Consider the following 20,361-nt stretch of genomic DNA (forward strand, 5'->3'; position numbering starts at 1 on the left):
TAGCTTTGTAGTATAGTCTGAAGTCAGGGAGCCTGATTGCTCCAGCTCCATTTTTCGTTCTCAAGATTGCTTTGGCTATTCGGGGTCTTTTGCATTTCCATACAAATTGTGAAATTTTTTGTTTTAGTTCTGTGAAAAATGCCAGTGGTAGTTTGATAAGGATTGCATTGAATCTGTAGATTGCTTTGGGTAGTAGAGTCATTTTCACAATGTTGATTCTTCCAGTCCAAGAACATGGTATATCTCTCCATCTATTTAGCTCTTTGCTTCTTATTTGTTGAAATGATTGGCTGTGTTTCTGTCTCATGATAAGACCCTGGATGATACAGCTTTAACCTTGATGTGTCCCCCAGTGTTACCTACTAATTTAGTAGGCTCACTCATAAAGTGAAGCTGTTTCTACCCCTAAGGACCCAAAACCCTGGGCCTTGCTCTCACAGGAAGAGCTGAATATTTTACTGATGGAGTCAGAATTGCAAGAAGATTTAGGATAAAAAACACGCTCCATTCTTGACGCTTACCTAGTGTGATATAATATTGAGCTAATTTCTAATAAATGGGCTACCCTTGTGCTGGCTTCCATCCTCCTCTTTTCCCTGGAGGGCAGGCCGGACCAAGTTAGTTGGGGGTTCTCGAGGGCATATGCCCTTTCAGTGTGATGAATTAGCTATTAAACTAAATGTTTCTTGACTTTCAAAATGAGAACATTGGGATGGTCCTTTAACATATTTATTTGCCTTGCTATGAAGGTAGTCAAGGTCTGCTGGATTTGTGATGTGCTAAATGAATGTTTAGCTGAAGTGCTCAGGTGGTCTATTGGTAAGGTTAGCTACAAAAATGAAGGCGTGAGGTTTTTGGAAGACAACATGACATCCATTAAATTAAATACCTATTAAATTTTCTGAATGGTAGAAGATTTCTTAAAAGCCAAGAGAGAATGAAGTCTTCCAAAAAGTGAAGCAACCTGACACTTAGTTTAAGCAAGTTTTCTTCCTATTGAAAAGATTTCTTTTGACACTATTTCTGGATGTGTTTTGCAGCAATTGCAAACAGCTTGTAGATGTTGATGAAAATAAAACAAAGATGACGGAAAGGGAAATAACTAGGCTATTTCAGATACTAGAAGCTGATATCATCATTTCTCACTTTTTCTACTTGCTTTAGTTTTGCCAAAGTGTGGTATACATGAATCCTGCTTTGCATTTTCCCTGTATGCCTACCATACAGCCTTTCAAAAGCATTGTCTTATGAGGTTAATTAAAGGATAAATCAGTTAAAATGTATCAAAAGAGGCCTAAAAACACTGCTCAGATATACTTTGTTTTTGAAGAAAATGTATGTCTTAAGATTCTTACAGTGATTATAAGTGAAAATGATTATACATATTCAACAACAGAGCCACATTAACTCTTTAGAGAACGTGGTCAGATTCTAATCATCTTGGACCATGGGAAAAACAATGAAGTGCTAATATGAGTATAGACCTCATCTTGAATTATGAATTTTAAATTATTGAGAAACGAGCAATTCAATTTTGGCCTTGAAATATTATATTTTTAAAATAGAAGAATATCTTCCAAATCATTAGTTTCAAGGGAGCATCCTATATCAATAAAACTTTATACAGGTTTGTTCCTCTGACTTGCTTTCCACCAATAAGATTATTTCTGAATTGCAAAGAAATGGTGAATTGATTATAAAAATACTTTTATTCAAGGGGAATGTGGCTCAGAAAGCAGAATCTATGTGGCATTATTTGACAGAACCAAGAAAGATATATAGAAGTTCTTTGGAAAAGATAGACCTCCTTTGTAGTCTGGACTTACTACCCAAAGACAAAATCTTTATCAGTCTTTTGTCCAGGACCATATTATAGAGTATATTACTGATAACCCCGTGTTGGTGATTTAAATAGGAATTTCTAGTGCTGGTAAATCAGTTCAAAGTGAACATTTTAAACCTAGGACTCTTGATACATGTGTTGTAGAGTGTGCCAGCTAAGACACAATAAAGGTCCATTCCTTGGCAGGGCTTCTCTGTCTCTCATGTACCTCTTGTTCATCTGTTGTTTTAAATGTATAGAGAAGGAAAAAATAAGTACTTTATGAGCATTTGGAATTCAGATGTATAGAGACACACCTGATGGGTATGTGGGGTTAGTTATAGAGTTGACAGAAAGCAGGTTACTAAGAGATTAGTAAGAAAAAGTTTACCATAGTAAGAGGAAGGAATCTGGCCTCAGGTGCTCAAATTGGTGGCAGGACACAAGTTCATGGTTGTTTGGTATATAACATGGCAGCTAATATTGAAACCTGTACTCACCTAGACATCTTGCTGGGAAGTACATGCTCTTAGAAAGGAAAGTATGTCATGTATGAATTTAAAAAGCTGTCTCTACAAATCCTGTATCACTTTAGGGCCCAAGTTATTTGTTGGGTTATCTTGTTCTCCTGCCTCCATCCCCTGTTTTACATAAACAGATATATTCTCTTTAACTTCATAGTCTGCAGACACAAGAGGAAGGATCATCAGTTTTCTAGACAGTCCGGTTTTAAGGTAGTGTTGACAGCTTGGCCGTTGGAAGCAGAGTTCTAGCTTAAGGAGCACTGAAGTGGCAAGGGAGGTACACTGTAAGCTTGGAAGCCAAATTAACAGTCAGTAAGAAATACTCATTATAGACACTTTAATGAAATTCTCCTAGGTGATTTGCACAAATACTTGGAAGAGAGAGACTCCACAAAGAATTGGGCTTCCTAATTGAGTCTGGGGGCTCAGAGCATTAGATTTAGGTCTATGACACTTTATTTTTCTAATTCTAAAAATCTAGTTTTCTATTAGAAAGATTACTTTTTTTCCTATTACAAAGATTCAGGCATAACTGTCAGGGTGACTTCATTTATATCTAAAGCTTGGTGAAATCTGGAAGGTCTTGGTTAAAATGCTCAATAACAAATCAGTTTAAAAGTCAAGAAAGGCTTAGTAAAATTATGGGAATATCTCACTTGCTCAATCAATATAGGGTAATCTGATATGAAAAATCTAATATAAAAATGAAAGTAAATGTTCTGGCTTTTAAAAAAAATATCTACATTCAAGCCAGTGAGAAAAGAACAAGCTATTTAATCAATGATTTAGGAAAACAGGCCACCAACCAGAAGAAAATTAAAACGAACCCCATTTCACAGTATATACAAAAATAAATTCCAGGTAGAATAAAGATGAAAATGTAAGAAAAAAATTACAAAGTAAATTCTAGAATGCTGCAAGTATAAGTAGGTAAGGGAAAACATCTGAATCAAGGTTAAAAATCCAGATGCTGCAAAAGTAAAGACAGACAATCAAGTAAGACTATGATTTGATTATATACAAATGAAAAAAATTTTGACAAAGTATACTCTAAGGAAAGTTAAGAAATAAGATACCTAGAAAAAGTTGCTTGTAATGCTGATGACGTATTATTTAATACAAAGAAGGTGCTTACAAATTGACAATAAAAAGACAGCTCATAGACAAAGCAGCAAAGAATATGAAAAAACAGTGCAAAGAAGGGCAAGCCCAAATGGCCAATGAAACTATGAAATCTCAAATTCTCCAATAGTGAAATACTGGTTAAAATCACAATAAGCTCTCATTTATATCCATCAAACAGACCAAAATTTCAAATATAACTATTATAGAGGGAATGTGGGGAATAGGTATCCTTTTATATTGCTGATGGGAATATGAAGTGTTTCCATATTTTTGTAGAACTGTTTGGCAATATACAGTTGACCCTTGAACAACACAAGTTTGAAATGTGTGGGTTGCCTATATGCAAATTTTTTTCAGTAGTAAATACTTTGATCCTGCACAGTCTGTATTGGTTGAATCCATGGATGCGGAGGAACAGTGTGTGCAAAGGGCTGACTATAAGCTATATACAATATTTTCAATTGCATAGAGGGTCGGGGCCCCTAACCCCCTGCCATAGTTCAAGGGTCAACTGTATATTAAAATTTAAAAATGCATAGGTCATTCAAACCAGCAATTCCCCAATTGGAAATCTAGAACATAAAAATAAATATACCAAATTTTAAGAACATGTGCAAAGAATGTTATGCCAGCATTGAATTGGAAACAAAAAGTGAGTGCCATCCAGAGAGGAAAGGCTGAAAGTATGTTGAATAGCTGTATGGGAGAATATTAAAGAATTTTAAAAAGTACATTTGAACTGTACCAGCCATTCTGTGATTTGTAGTCTACCCAGGGTTATAATAGTATGGAGAAAAACATGGAAAAATTAGATTTTTAACATGGCTTTTGGAGTGAGCAGGCATGTGGGTGTAAAGAAGGTAGCTATGAAAAAAATTGAACACGTGAGGTAATTTCTTTTATATAAGATAATGGATATTATTCACATAAACGCATGTCCATATATATTTATACAAACATGTATGACAGAATGATCACCAACATGTAAGCAAGCAGGGGTCACTCTGATTGGTGGGAGACCAAATAACTTTTGATTTCTTCTTTATATTTGTATATACTCTTTGAATTATTTACAATAAGCATGTATTATTTGTATAAACAACCCTATTTTCACTGCATGAAAAAAATACGTCCAGTTTTGTGAGCAATGTTTATCATGCTTTCAATTGGTCAGAGAAAGTCAACATATAATACTCATGTCAGAAGTGGCTTTTTTGTTCTTACTTTTACTGCTTATGCATTTTTCAGTGATGATGATTTGATCTATGGAGGTTCTTACGCATGCTCATTGGAGAAGTAAAATGATAGTTTAAAGCAGAACTGTGGGAAAAATGTTTCTAAGTAGATACTACATTATCTGTGAAAGTAGTTGAAATTTTAGCTTTGTATACATGACACTGTGGAAATCAGAAATTATGGGCTTTAAGTTCTTTCCCTGACATTAATGATAGAAATATAGATTATAAGTTTATTTAATAGAAAGCCTTGTAAAATTTAAAACACCAGGTTTGCCACCACTTTTTATAGTAAAAAATTTTTTTTAGTAATAATATAGTAAAAATAAAGGTTTGCCACCACTTTCCTTATAGTATAAGGAAAGAAAGATTGGAAGACATTTACATTCTGGTGACCACAGAAGTATGATGTTCAAAGAGCTGGTATCACAAAGGTCTCTGAAGACTAAACCAGGTATATTAGTCTGGGTTTTCTAGAGTAACAGAATCAGTAGGAGAATACATATATATGTATGGATTCTTTATAAGGAACCAGCTCACACAGTTGTGGAGACAAGTCCTAAGACCTGTAGTCAGCAAGCTGGATACCCTGAAGTTATGATGGACTAAGTTCCAGTTTGAGTTCAGAGGCAGGAGAAGAATGATGTTCCAGCTCAGAGACAGGAAGAGGAAGTGAATTTTCCCCTAGCCTGTTTTATTCAGGCCTCCAACAGATTGGGTAAGGCCCATCCACACTGGGGAGAGCAATCTGCTTTGCTCAGAGTACTGATCCAAATGTTAATTTCATCCATAAACACCCTCACAGACATACCCAGAATAATTTTTAACCGAATATCTGGGCACCCTGTGGCCTAGTTAAGTTGACAGATATGATTGTTCATCACACAAGGCTTACTCTGGGCTTTGGCTTTGACCTTTCTCCGTTTAAATCTTGATCACAGTAATTTACTGTGTGATCTTACATAAATTACTTCATCTCTTTATACCTCAGTTTCCTCATCTGTAAAATGTAAGGATTAAATGAGATAGTTCATGTAGTTCTTAGAGCATTGCTTGGCTTTTTCCAGGCACATAATATACTCCAGCTGTTATTATTATCGTTATTATTACTATGATTTTTATCATTGTCATTTACAAGATCCTTACCCTATACAAGACTTGGAAATGTTGTAGTTGAATCACTAAACTTATAAACTGCATTTTTTAAATAAGAAACTATGTTTCTGTACCTAAGCTATGAACTATATTTTATCAAATTGAATTTACTTACTTCTATTGTAAAAAGACCTCATTATTTTTGTGTTGATTTATCCCACCACCGTACATGCTGTAGAAAACTTTGCTGGCTAGAAAAACTGAGATCCACTGGGTTTAGCTTTCTTCTTGCAGAATGGCAAGATGCAATTAAATAAATCACACCTCCAAATTATTCAAATCCTAATATGACAGAAATTGTGGTTTTCCCACAATACTAAATCATGGGGGGAGTATAGGACAGCAGATGGAGTCAGGGGAAATTAAATTACTTGGCTGAATTATTGTTACTATAATAAAACACTAAAACATTGTTGATTTAATATCATGATGTTCAATGTTGAGATTATAAATGTACCTGTGATTTCAATTACAACTTTATTACTGGTATCAGTAATAAATGGAGGCTCTGGAATCAGGTCATGTGGGTTCAAATCCTGGTTTCTTTTAACTGCCAACTAGTAACACTAGGCAAATTATTAACTTCTCTAATACGTCCTTTCCTTATCTGTAAAATGAGAATAATAATACCTTTGTTGTATCTTGTAAGATTTAAATAAAATAATCCATGTAATTACTTTGAACAGTGGCTGTAACATGGTAAAATGCTCGAATGTCTTCTATTATCTCTATTACTAATATTGATGTTATTGTTGTTATTCCTCTGTTCCCATTTTCTTTCAGATTACTGTATCTAACTGCCTCCTAAATATAGCTACTTTCAGGCCCCATGGATATTTCAAATTTAGCATATCTAAAAGTAAGCATATTCCTTCCTCTCCTAATTTTTTCCTCATATCTCAAAAAATGATTCACTCTGACTTGTTGCCAAACCAGAGACGCAGACATCATCCTATAACCTCTTTTACAATCACCAGCTAGTTGCCAATCAAGGAGACTCTTACTGCCTTATAGTCTTCTTAAATCTTTTGCTGATTCTTTCCCAAAGCCAGTGCCTTGATCCCATCTGAAGGTCTAGTATTCAGGCCTGACTCTAGTCTGAACACCTGTGAACCCTTGACGATGCCTCCAAGGTATGGTTGCACTAAATCTGAAATGGCTAGATAACAGAGTTCAGGATTCGATTCAAACTCTGAATGGACACCTAGTCTTTTATATTGTCTCTTCTCCTGCCATTGCCTGTAGTGTAGCCATAGGGTGGTCTGGAAGATCTTTGCACATGCAGCGTTATTCCTCTTTCCTCACTGTCTAACTACCATTTCCTTTTCTTTAAAGCTCAGTTCAAGTGTTGATCCCTCTGGGAAGCCTTTTTAAATCTCCTGTACGATTTTCAATTTCTCTTTTCTGTGTGTCCATAGTGTCTTGTGAAAACTTTTATCAGAGAACTCATGGTGCAGATTGTAATAGCCAGTTTGAGGACAGGAACCGTGACTTTTATGATCTTGTATCTGAAACGTAGGTGTGAAAAAATCTCGCCTAGTATGAAGAGAAATCAAAACAATTGTGACCTTGAGGTTTTTCTCTGGAAGGGGCAGAGAATCAATATCCTGGGTCCCATCCCCAACTTTCTTCCTTACAGGAGCTGGTCATGTACCATTGATAGGAAAGGGAAGAGCAGACACTTTGCCTTAATTTGACCTTGAGCACTACCTAGGAATGTGGGAACTCATGAAACTTAAAAAGAAATGGTAATTTCAAAGCATTTTTGTATTCATAAATGTGGGTATGGTGGGTAGATAGCTCTTTTGTATATAAGAGCCATTTGTACCTTTTTGTTTCTGAAGTACAACCTCTATAAAAGGAAGATAGATTGCTCTATTAACACAACTCAGAAATAATATTTACAGTATTTCTGTAAAAGGACCTCTTTAGGCTAGACTTCAGTAATGTGCACATTATGAGAGATGACGAGGTGGGGTCTCTTCTGGGGATTTCACTCCACTCTAGGTGCTACAATTATTGTGCTGCCTGAAAAACTAAAAGATAAATTTAAACCTAGACTGGCATCCAAGTTTACTGTTTGTCGGCATTATTATTTGATTTGGGAATGTGTATAATCAGATTTGACATCTACAATTAACTTGTAGACTCCTACATCTTTTTTTTTATATTACTTACTTTTATAAAGATAGTTTACCTGCTAAAGGATTGGTTTCTTAGCATGGAAAATAGAAAGTAACCACAAGATATTCTTAACTAAATAATTGTGGGTCTTTTCACTAAATGATACTGTCTTTTGCACAGGAATCCTAGGATAGGATCACATGAGAACACTTTCCTCCACAGGAAAGGGAAACCTTGATGATTAAGGCATAAAACAGCCCCAGCGCTCTTTTCTCAGTTCTTCCTTGGGTTAGACATCTCTCTGGCTATTTATCAGAGTCCTTAGTAAATTAATAGTCTCTTCTTCTGAAGAGACTTCCCTTACCATTCCCACCCCTCATGTCACTAAATGTGAAATCTTCCCTGGGATTAGAGTAAAACTAGGTCTCCCTCCAGGCACAGAAAATGTGTATTGGTAAATTCTGCCTGCCGTTTTATTCCACAAAAGCAGAATAATGTTCACATCATTTGTTGAGTTTCCTGTAAATTTAGATCTAATTTGTTAGGTACAGAATATATCCATGGTAATCTTTGTGGCGATGCTATTGGATGATACTTTTTATCACTTCAGTGACTAGTCAAAGTCTGATAATAAAACCATACTCAAGATTTAAAAGAGACTCTTTCTAAGCAGAGAATAAGAGTGTATGGAGTCATTTGGCAAGAAAACCAAAAGAAAACTAAAGAAAGCAAAAAATAAAAGTTAGTTGGAGCTTGAAAACTGAACTACAATTTATAGTAAAATTCTTCAGTAAAAGAGAATGCATGTGTGTGTGTGGGGAAACCAAATATCTGCAGATAGATTCTTAGAAGGAATGACTCTAAAGGACAAGGCTCAAGGACATCAAGCGCTTTGAACTCTCACTTCCCAAAGAGGGAGCAGAATAACTGCTTTGCCACTCCGACTATCTGGCCTGAATATTTTATGGAGATTAGTAGTTATTAAAATAGAATACTTTAATTTTTTTTATTACAAGGTTCTTTTTTCTTCCTGAACAAATATTATTTTAAAAATTTTCTTTTGCTTTGGTAGATTGTGCCTTTTATACAAATCAGTCAACAATTCAGCAACCTAATAGTAACTTTTCTTCACCTTTCCAAAGAAGATATTTACTCTTTCTCTATTTGTACCTACTTAAGGTTTTGTGTGTTAGAGAATGATGCTTATGTTCACTTTTGGTATCTTCTTTGGAATGGAGGTCGCTCCACTGATGCGATCTCCTGGCCTCTCCACACCCACTTTCCCCTGCAATTCACTCTGGCCTGAGAAGAAAGAGTGACTTATCTGACTGGTAATGTTAGGAAGAATAAACTGGACATGCATAGTCCAGCTTTCTTCTTCTTTGTCTTAGGAGTAAGGTCCTTGCAGGAAGCAAATTTTCTTCTCCTGTGGTGATGGGCACTGCTGGCATGACTGATGACCAGCATGTCAGTAATGGGGGACAGAATATAAATCTTCACATATCAGGGGCTAACAGATGTAAAGTCACATCCTCTATCAGTAATAAAAAAGATAACTTGGTCTCAATCTGCACTCCCTTTTTCTCTCCTCTATTTGTTCAGAACCTGTGTGAGGAAGGATACACTGATACACTTTACTAGGTCTTCTAATTGATAGTAACATTTGGTGCAGGGACCAGGAGTATGGAGAAATAAAACAAGAGTGGAATTTCTTGAGCAAAATATACATAGGTAGACTCCCATGTTTTGAGACTTTGAGCTTCAGTGTGGGTATAGGGCGTTTTGACATTGGTGGTTTGTAGAAGCTTCTATTAGTTCCTTGGAGAAAAACTGTCTATTGACTTTTATCTGCTGTGGCCTGAACAAAGGCTTTAATTCAGCTGCAATGACAGCTTGTCCTGCACTGGTAACTATCGCTTCTGGTGGCTTGGTATGTGGCGGAGGGGCTAGTTTTATATTGTTAGACAGTATTCCATGCAGGCAATGAGGAAGCTGAGTGAGTGGCCTCATCAGAGGAAAATGGGAGGCTATGAAAGTAACTTGGGGAGGCACAGAGGCCTTCGTAAGAAGATAGCTGATGCAAGAATTAAACTACAGGCAGTGGACAACCTCAGGGCAAGCACTGCTAAGACTTACTACACTCCTGCAGCTTTTCCAGGGCAATGACTTGATTGTAGGAAAGGTGCTTTTTGTAGGTCTTTAAGGAATTGATGAACTGGAAAAAAAAAATTTTTTTTTAAATAGCAAAACAACTGAGTTGGGAATCTGATACAAGGTATTTGAAAGATTATCAGTTAAAACTGTTACTGTTACAGGCAGCACTTGCTCCACTGTCCCAAATTTCATTAAGAGCCAGGTAGGTATCTGTGCAACAGCTGAAATGGGCCTAAACTTGGATTCATGTGGTTTGTACATAAGTGTAAGTGTTTTTTCCCCTACCATATGGTCTCAAGTTGGCATTAGTTTAATTAATTATATATGTGGGGAAAATCTTTCCTAGGAGGCAAAATTCTTACATCTAAGCTGTCGCATAGAAAGAAGTTGTAGAAACAGCCACTGTGGTTCAGGACTGAACGTAAGCTCAGGAGAGAGTGTGAATCACTGTGTAGAGCTGACATGCACATGATTATTCAAGGGCAGGAAATACAGGACCCAAAGGAGAAGGGGGCACAAAGAGTTTAGACAGAAATTGTAAATGCATAGTGCCAAAATCAAGTTCTTCCTGGAATTTAACCCAGTTGAGTTTACAAATTTTAGATTATGGGATCTGAAACAAAGAACATTTTCTCTTTCTCACAGACAATGCCGAGTTTCTGTCATGGTTCAAGGCAACATTAAAAGTTCTGGAAACTGAATTTTGCCTTGTCTGTTCCTGCTTCTAAGGGGAAGGAAGTCTTTCACCATAAGAATGATATTATCTATAGGTTTTAAAGATGCCCTTTGTGGGGTTTAAGAAATTCCTTCTTTCCGAGTTTTCAGAACTTTTATCTGAATGAATGTTGAACTTTGCCAGAGACTTTTTCTATTCCATTCATGTGATTTTTCTTCTTTCGTCTGTTGACATGGTGGGTTACATTGATTGATGTTTGAATGTTGAACCAACCCTGCATTCCTGGGATAAACTGCACTTAGTTTATGCATTATCCTTTTCATATACTGAAAATTTCAATTTGCTAGTATTTTAATGAGAATTTTTTGTGTTGTTCATGATTAATATAAATCTACAGTTTTTCTTTTTTCTTTTTCTTTTTTTGGTAACATCTATCTGCTCTTGGCATTAGAATAGGATGAGTTAGGAAATAGACACTTCTCAATTTTCTGGGAGAGTTTTTGTAGAATTAGTATTTCTTCCTTAAATGTTTAATAGAGTTCATAATTTAAGACATCTTGCTCTGCTGTATTCTACAAATCCAATTTTAAAAATAAATATAGGGCTGGCTATTTAGGCTTTTTCTTCATAAGGGAGCTTTGGTAGTTTTTGTTTTTCATGGAATTTGTCAGTTCATTAAACTTGTTAAATTTTTTGGCAAAAAGTTCTCAAAATATTCATATTATTCTTTTACTATTTGTAATGTCTATAGCAATGATGTATCTCTCATTCCTAATATTGGTAATTCATATACTTTTTTCCTGATCAGTGTGATGACAGATTTATCAATATATTAATCTATCAAAGAACTAGCTTTGGGTTTCATTGATATTTTTCCTTAATTTTCTGTTCTCAATTCGATTGATTTTTTTCTTTATTATTTCCTTCTGCATATGTTGGGTTCAATTTGCTCTCTACTTTCTAGTTTATTAAGGTGGGAACTTAGATTATTGACTTGAAACTTTTGTCTTTCCAATATCATCATTTAAGGCTATACTTTTCCACTAAGCCATTTTTAAACTGCATTCTGAAAATATTGATATTTCATTTTAATTCAGGTCAAACTTTCAAATTTTCCTTGTGATTTTCTGTTTGATCTATGGGTTATTTCAAATTAAACTGTTTAATTTCCAAATATTTGGGAATATTCCAGGCATCTTTATGATTTCTAGTTTAATTCCATTTTAGTCAAAGAATATATTTTGTATAATTTAAATTCTTTTAAATAGCTATGACACAGAATATGATCTATCGTGGTGAAAGTACACTTTAAAAGAATGTTCATTCTGTTGTTGGATTGAGTGTTCTATAAATGTCAATTAGGTCAAGTTGGTTGATTGTATTGCCCAAGTCTTATATAATCTCCCTGATTTTCTGTCTCCTTCCTCTATCAATTGCTGAGAAAAGTGTTGAAGTATCTAAACATAATCATGAATTTGTCCATTTCCTTTTTTTAGTTATATCAATTTTTGCTGAATATATTTTGAAGATCTGTTGTAGATGCATACACATTTAGGAGAGTTATATTTATTGGATGACTGATCCTTTCATTGTTATATAAGATTCTATTTATCCCTTATAATATTACTTTTTTCAGAAGTTTACCTTTTCTGATATTAATATAGCTACTCTAGGGTACTTGTTTGTGTTTTCATATTTTCTGTCTTTTAACTTTTTACTTATTTTCATATTTTTCATTCTTTTAATTTGCGTGTTTATGTTTAAAAGTGAATTTCTTTTCCCTTTGTTTTTGGTTTTTAGAAGTTTGAAAGTGATATATCTAGGTGTTCTCTGTTTGATGTCTATCCTGCTCTATTTTCTGAACTTCTTAGATCTGTGATTTGATGTCTGCCATTAATTTTGGAAAACTCTTGGCCATCATTTATTCAAATATTTCTTTTGCTTCACTCTTCTACTTCTGGGATTCCAGTTACATATATGTTGGCCCATTTGATTTGTTCCACAGATTTTGGATGATTGTTTTCTTTGTTGGTTTCTGTCTTTTTCTCCCTTTCTTTTTTGGATACTTTCATTTGATCTATCTTCAAGTTCACTAATTTTTTCCTTGGTTGTGTTGAGTCTACTGATAAGCTTATTGAAAACATTCTTTGTCTCTTTTACTGTGTTTATCTGGCATTTCCATTTAATTCTTATAGTTTCCATCTCTTTGCTGAAATTACCTTTTGATCTTACATTTTTTTTATCCTTTCCACTTAAGCTTTTAATCTAAAAATAATAGTTTAAAAATTTCTTTGAGTCTGGTTCTGTTGACTGCTTTGCCTGTTGAAAGTGTGTTTATTTTTATTTCTTTGTATGTCTTTTATTTTTATTGTGTAAGAAGTCAGACACTGTGTAGAACTCAAGTAGAGCCTGAGATAAATGCTTTTTATTCCTAGAAATGGGCATACATTTCTTTATGCTTGCCTTTACTGTGGGGGTTGAGTCAGTCTATTTGGGAACTGACCTGGGTTTAGCTTTAATTGCTGCTATGGATACCCTTAGCTTACCACAATCTTCAAATTCCTCTAGTGGAAATTCCTTTTGTTTTTGGTAGGGCTCTTTGTCTGTAGGTTTTTCTATGTGTCTGTTTTATACTCAGTTTTAGATCATTCCTTTGTGCTGTGCTTCAGAGAAGTTCTCTACGTATTTGCCCCACTGTAAGCAATAGCTTCTTATTATTTGGCTCTTAGCAGTATAGTGATGTGGGTGGGTTATGTTTTCTATCATTTTGATTATGCCTCAGTCTTAGGTAGGCAATATTTCCCTGGATCTTGATGGAAGGTCCTTCTAGTGATCCCTCTCCTTACCCAGGTCACTTGTTTTTCTGTTCACTTCCCTCAATGTGATTAGTCTTTATTAAGGTTCTCTTCTCCCCCTCTTCCAAGTCATTTAAGGCTTTTGATCTGTAGGAAGATAGTGGAAGGAACTGAGTAGGGTTTTGTACCTCTCCCACAGTGGCTAATATCCATTTCACCCAGGCCTCTACACCATATGCATAGGCTCTCTTAGGAGACAGCCTCATCAATTTTTTTGTGAGTATCTGGGAGGTCCCGGAAGACAATCCTCCAAGGGGATGTGTATTTCCCTGGTGTCTGTGGCCCTCAGGAATTCTATCCTCTTACTACCTCACACAGCATTTAGCAATTCATTAAAAAGTATAGTCGAATTCTTACTGGTGCCTGGAGGTATCTGCTCAAGTAAAGTTTCACTCCCATCCCATTTCTCCAAGGAGTCACCTGTCTTTCCTTAGATTTCTGGTTTGTTAGTTACCTAACCAATAATTTCTTAGTTATCAGCTCTTTAACGGGTTCAAGATAATTGTGAATATCCAGATTGTCTGGCAGGTTTTTTGTTGTTGTTGTTAAAAGTGTGGAAACAATGCTCTTTCCAGCTTTCTATATCCTGAGTAAAATCCAGAAGTCCTACTTTTATTTCTTGTTGTGAGATCTCTAAATATATTACCAAGGAGATTGTTTATTCATCCATCCATCCGTCCATACATCCATCCATCCACATATTTCCAGAGTGCCTGTTGTTTGTGTGTGGAGAACACAAAGGTCAATCAAACAAATAGACACTTCCTCAAACATTTTGAAACCAGCTATTCATTGTTCTAGAGTGACTTCAGGTTAGTTCTGACCAGAAAGAATAATGATTATCTTAATCTGAGTAATTGCTAGACCTCTTTTAGAGGAAAGCAGTTTTTACATACCTTCAAGTATTATTGTTTTTGAAATACATTAGAAACTGTTCTATAAAAAATGGCTTTTAGTAGCAAATTATAATTCTAGATGTAAAGTTTATATTTTATAACTGGTAAAATAATTTTAAAAGATTTTCATTAGATTGAAAACACAAAAAAGTTCTTATAGACCTTGTTGACCTTTAATAATCTTGCGTCACCAGCCTGAGAAATAGTAGACTAAATTAATTTCAGGAACTTCTTTCTAGCTTTGTTATTGTCTGACTATATAGCGAAAGAATGAATGGGTGGGGAGTAAAGACTGAGTATAATGTTTTGAACATCAAAGCTCTTTCTAATAATAAAAGAATTACCTTTGTTCCCTTAGTCATAAAGTGGCATTTTTAGTCTGGCTAGGTGAATGATGTTTGAATTAGAATTTATTAAGACTGTAGTGCCTATCAATATTAGCAACAGGTCCAGAAACATGGGCTGGCAAGGAAGGAAATAATGGTGCTATCAAGTTGTTATTAACTCTGTTAGCAAAATAGCAGTGTTATCAATGGTACTGGGAGAATTGGAGGTCAAGAAAATGGTATCAATAGACCCGTCAAAGCACAGTAACATAGTAGCGATCTCAGGAGCATTATAAACAGCACATTCGAATGACAGTGTTATCTGAAAATATTGTTAACCATGCTTTTGAATGACAGTAGTCTCTATGGCATTATAAGTGGTAGAGTTGAATGACAGGGCCATTACGGATACTGTTAACAGGAATAGATGAGCATGAAACAGTTTGGAATTCACGTTCAACTTGATGATTCAAGTTTGTTTACACAGATTCTTGAGTAGAAGTCTTAAGAGAATTGGTTCAAACCTTTTAAAATACACCTAAAAACTACAAGAGACATTTTAACCACTGTGAAATATCACAGAACTGATAGTCATTTATCCTGTCACCTTATGTTCTCTGAGACACTTGAACATGTTGTCAAAGTACTGTACAAAATCTACATCCTTTGCAACGAGGCAATCAAGATTGTTCTCATACTAGTTCTGCTCATATGTTATTGTAGGACTAGATAGAGAGGGTATGACTGTCCTTAGGGAATACTATGAAACAATGTTACATTTGTTGAAAAGTTTTGTCCAAGTAGAAAAGAAAAGTAAGAAGGGAGGCTCTTTTTATCCATTTCTTTAAAGGATCTAGTGTTACGAAATCCAACTCTCTGTTGCATAAAGCTTTCAAGTAGTGAAGAGGACTGGTGGAGGGTTAGGGCAGGACTAAAAAATTCCTCAGACAGAAACACATAGAAAAAAGGCAAAGTGAGGTGGGGAGTAGAACTGGGAAGGCCTAAAAACATTCTAGGGAATATTAGAGTTCAGGAGTGGAGTGGAGCATTAGTCAGGAGGAAAAGGACATTGGCTATGGTGGGATAATGTATAGCATCTATCAAAGATTGTGCATGTACATATGTGAGATGATTAGAAGTTGCACTGAAGGAAAAGTATTCTATGATATGGCTAATGAGTAGTACCCAACAACAAAACTAGATTATTTCATTGTCCGAACATAATACTCTTTAAATTCATTTGTGATTTATTTATCCAAGTGCTCAATTACAACATTTGGAATGAATGAGGTATTTAGAACAAAGGGGGGGAGGAGGAAAGTGTTTTTTTCTTGTTACAGTACTGTGGAAGGGGGGGTCCTACTTATATTGAATGCTTTATGGACTAAGGATGCTAAATGTCTTGCCATGTGTAAGATGGTACAAATGACGAAGAATTGTCTTTCTTTAAATGAGAAACACTGGGACCAGGGTAACAGTAAGCCCATTTAAAATAATGGTAAACTATATGATTTGTTCAACAATAAGCACGTGTTTTTGTTCAGTTCTTATAATCTGTTCCTCAGGCATGTGGTCATCTACAGAAAAGAATGCCAATCTCTTTGTAGTTTGACAAATTAGTAGAAAAACAGATTTTCTGTTTATAGTGAGTTTGAATCTAAGGGTATAATATAATCTATCATGCTCTAAAACACTTGCCTTTCTATTTTATACCATTGGATAAGTACACAACTTTGAATTTGTCTTGAAATAACATAAGCAGATCTAAATTTCAATTATAAAGAATTAACAAAATAAACTTCTCAACAATCACAAGAATTTTGTCTCAATATATATTTGTTGAATTTAAGTCTGTCCTTTAGGGGATAATAAGAAAAGAAATAACTGGAAATTGGTAATAGAAACTACCATTGAATAGATATTAGAGACACAGAGGATTTATCAGAAGGCCTTGAGAAAGCAAAGAAGAATATGAGGGAAATTAAACTATTGTTTTAGAACCACGCTCATATTGTATCCAATAGCAAGGATGGAGGTGGATACGTATTATATTGATAGAACAAGAACCTGCAGAGGGTAGAATTATCACCTCTTTTATAAAACCAGAAAGGCTTGAGTGTTTAGGCAGAACACAAATGCCTATTAAATACACCTGTTATTTATAAAAAAGTGGTAGAATTGCATAAGCTGATGGGTTCCAGAATCTTGGGGCAAAGGGGTATATTGACCCTCATAAGTTTCTCATGAGAAGTTATACTAAAAAAGAAATGAAGTGTACATTGCACCTAATCTTTCATTTAAAATGCTTAACAAGACCCTTATATGGTCATTAGTTAGTAAGCATCTTCAGTTTGTGGCAGTAAACATAGAAATATTAGAGTCTGTAGGGTTGCTCCAGTCCTTATGTCCCTAACCTCCATCCTCCTTAAGAGTTTATGTTCATTAACTTAATTTTGCTGTTATAGTTTTTATAGAACTGAGTTGAGTATTTTAATACTGTTCACTTTTTGCTTTTCACTAATTAGTCATATGCATGATATATATTACAAAATATTCTAACTTTTCAGTAATTATTCATCTGTATAGTGTATATCATTTTCCATTTCTTATAATATGCTATTTTAGGTGCTGACTTAAAATTATATAAAATAACTACCTTTTGAGGCTTACTATGTACAGGTACTTTACATACATTATTTCTAATTCTCCTAATAACACTGTTTTTCCTAGTTTAGAGCCAATTCCTAGCTTGTAAGGGAAATGTGTGGAAGATCTGGGCCTCAAAGATCCAAGGTTTTACTACACTATTTGCGCTGTACTATTAGTCATGAAACAAAAACTACTGGGTTTGAACAGAGAAGACTATTGGGTTTGAACCCTATGCATGACTAGAATAAAGGATTCATTATAGGAGCTTGACCTTACACACCGTGGGAGCTGGTCAAACACTCGATGTAAGGCTATTTCTTCTGTATCTGGTGTTGCATCTGAAGACAACAGTTAGAAAGTTGGGAACAGAAGATGCATGTGAAGTGGGGTTGAACAAGAATCAACTGGAGGATGAGTTGGATTGCATTATGATAAACTGGAACCTGCATCTGTCTCTTACCGCCTTCAAGCCTGCAGTTTCAGTGATGCCAGTGATCTGTGCAAGAAGCAAGCACACTTGGTTCAGAAGCTGCACGTGCCCATGCACCAGGATTGGGAGAAACTGAAGGAGGAAATTAAAGGGAACTGGAGGAGCTGCTGGTGCAGCTGCAACTCCAAGACAAAGTGAGCAAGTAGGTCAGTGATGACTTTGTGAGCTGGAGCTGCAGCAATGCAAGACCTTGCACTAGACCTCTGAGTGAAAACATGGCTGCTCTCCTTTGCTTCTGTCTTCCAAGCCTTGTGCAGATGTCTTCTGTGGCCAGTCCTGAGCCAGAGCCTCACCAGGGACAGGAAATCTGAGAAACACAAATTCCAGCTTAGCTACATTGACACAGTACAAAGCCAGCACATTTAGTTGTAGACATGACTAATTTTCTTGCAAGAAAATTATGTGGAAATATGTTAAAGAAATGATACCTTGAATTTTCACACATTTATTTTTCTCTGCTTACTACATGGTTATGTCTCAGTCTACTAGGCAAACAGGTGTGTAGTAATATTTTTTTCAGGAGAGAAAGAGAATGATTCAGTTTTGTTTACTATCTATAATATCTTTTTTATTTTACATAAGGGAAGCCAAAATGGTGCAATTCATTGACGAAGGTTTCAAAGTATTGCAAATTCTATTTGAAACATTTTGTAACTCAAACTAGAGGTATCTATAATTCTAATGAGTTCTGCACAAATGGAGAAAATGATAATGAATATCATTAGAGAAGAGAGATCGCGCAGTTGTTTTTGTTCTACTCTGTGGTTGCAGTCTCCAAATATAAGCAGGAAGTTTCTGTAAGGAGTCAAAGTGCCCTAATAAAAACATTTTAGAAATGACACTTTAATACAAAGAAATGAATCTAATGAATTCTAAAGAAAGGGATATAATGTGTCTATCCACAGGCACCTTACCTTGTGGTGTATATAAAGGAGTTAAGATTAAGAATATAACTAAAAATTTCCGTATGCCAAATGTTTGTATGGAAATGGAAAAAGTCAGCTAAGAGCATACATAGCATTTATATGGATCAAATCCAGAGATGGTAACAACCGTTGTGTGTCTCTTGCATGTGACAGCACCATATTTTAAGGACACCGTATTACAGGGATATTCTTAGGAGTCTTAGGGCATCATAGCTATTCTAAAGGAGAAACTTTCATTGATTTTTAAAAAAATTATTATTAAATCATACTTATTGAAGAAACTGTAGAAAACACAGATATGCAAGAAAAAATTTCCAGTAGTATCAGTTACAGGAGAATTCATTTTCTATTTTGGGTAACAAATTACTCTAAAGTTTAACAGCTTAATACAACACACATTAATTATCTCAGTGTTTCTGTGGGTCAGAAATTTGGGCACGACTTAGCTGAGTTCTCTGCTTCATTGTTTGTTACAAGGCTGTAATCAAGGTGTTGGTCCAGGTCTGTGTGCCCATCTGAAGGCTCTACTTGGGAAAGATCTGTTTCCATACTCACTCAGTGGCTGTTGGCAACATTCAGTTCCTAACAGGCTGTTGACTGGAGGCTCCCCTCATTTCTTTGCCACATGGTCCTCTCCCACATAGCAACATGCTTCCTTAAAGTATGCAGGCTAAGAAAGCAATGGAGTCTGCCAACAAGATAGAAATTACAAATGTTTGTAACTTAATCACAGAAGTTACATCCCCTGAGCAATGCTATTTTCTAGTTGCTCAAAAAAAGTGGTTACATAATATAATTAATATCAGAAGGCAGGGGTCATTGGACCATATTGGAGGTTCTCTACCACCATTAATTCTCAGTCAACGTTCGGCCAGAGACAGAACCACTGGGAAATGTAGCTTAGCCCAGATGAGTTGCTACATTACAAAGCCATAACAGGCTCAGTGTTCTAACACAAATTTCCTATCTCATCGACTTAATAAAGATTTATTTTTTGCTCTCTTGTCAGGATGATGCAGTCATTGGAGCAGGGGCTCTGGTCCCAGGATCCTTCCATCCAGTGGCTTCACGAGAGGACATTCACAACTACCCAGAGGTAATAAATTTTGTCTTCTGAAAGACATCTTTGCAGCTCTATTCTCATTTTCTCTCTCTCGTCCCACTCACCCCATTCCTCCCTCCTTCTCAACATGCATAAACACGTACACAGACACAAATAGGTGTATTTATATGTGGTATTCTATGATTTTTTAACCTGCTTTATTTAATAGCATCATTAAGATATCACTGAAATCTTTCTGTGGATACACACACACATATCTGTGGAATAATCATAAATTTAAATATTTATTACTATGGATTTCAGTAGTTTCTAAGCATACTTCTATCATTGTACATTTAAGT

At 35.4% G+C, this 20,361-nt stretch overlaps 1 long non-coding RNA gene across 1 annotated transcript in view; it reads left to right on the plus strand.

Annotated features, from left to right (window-relative positions):
* Positions 1-20,361, plus strand: part of LOC309663237 — a 241,321-nt gene that overhangs the window by 16,641 nt on the left and 204,319 nt on the right. The gene's annotated exons all lie outside the window — the stretch shown is intronic.

The sequence above is a fragment of the Balaenoptera physalus genome (genome assembly GCF_965194825.1).
Source record: "Balaenoptera physalus genome assembly, chromosome: 6".
Classification (NCBI taxonomy): Eukaryota; Metazoa; Chordata; class Mammalia; order Artiodactyla; family Balaenopteridae; genus Balaenoptera; species Balaenoptera physalus.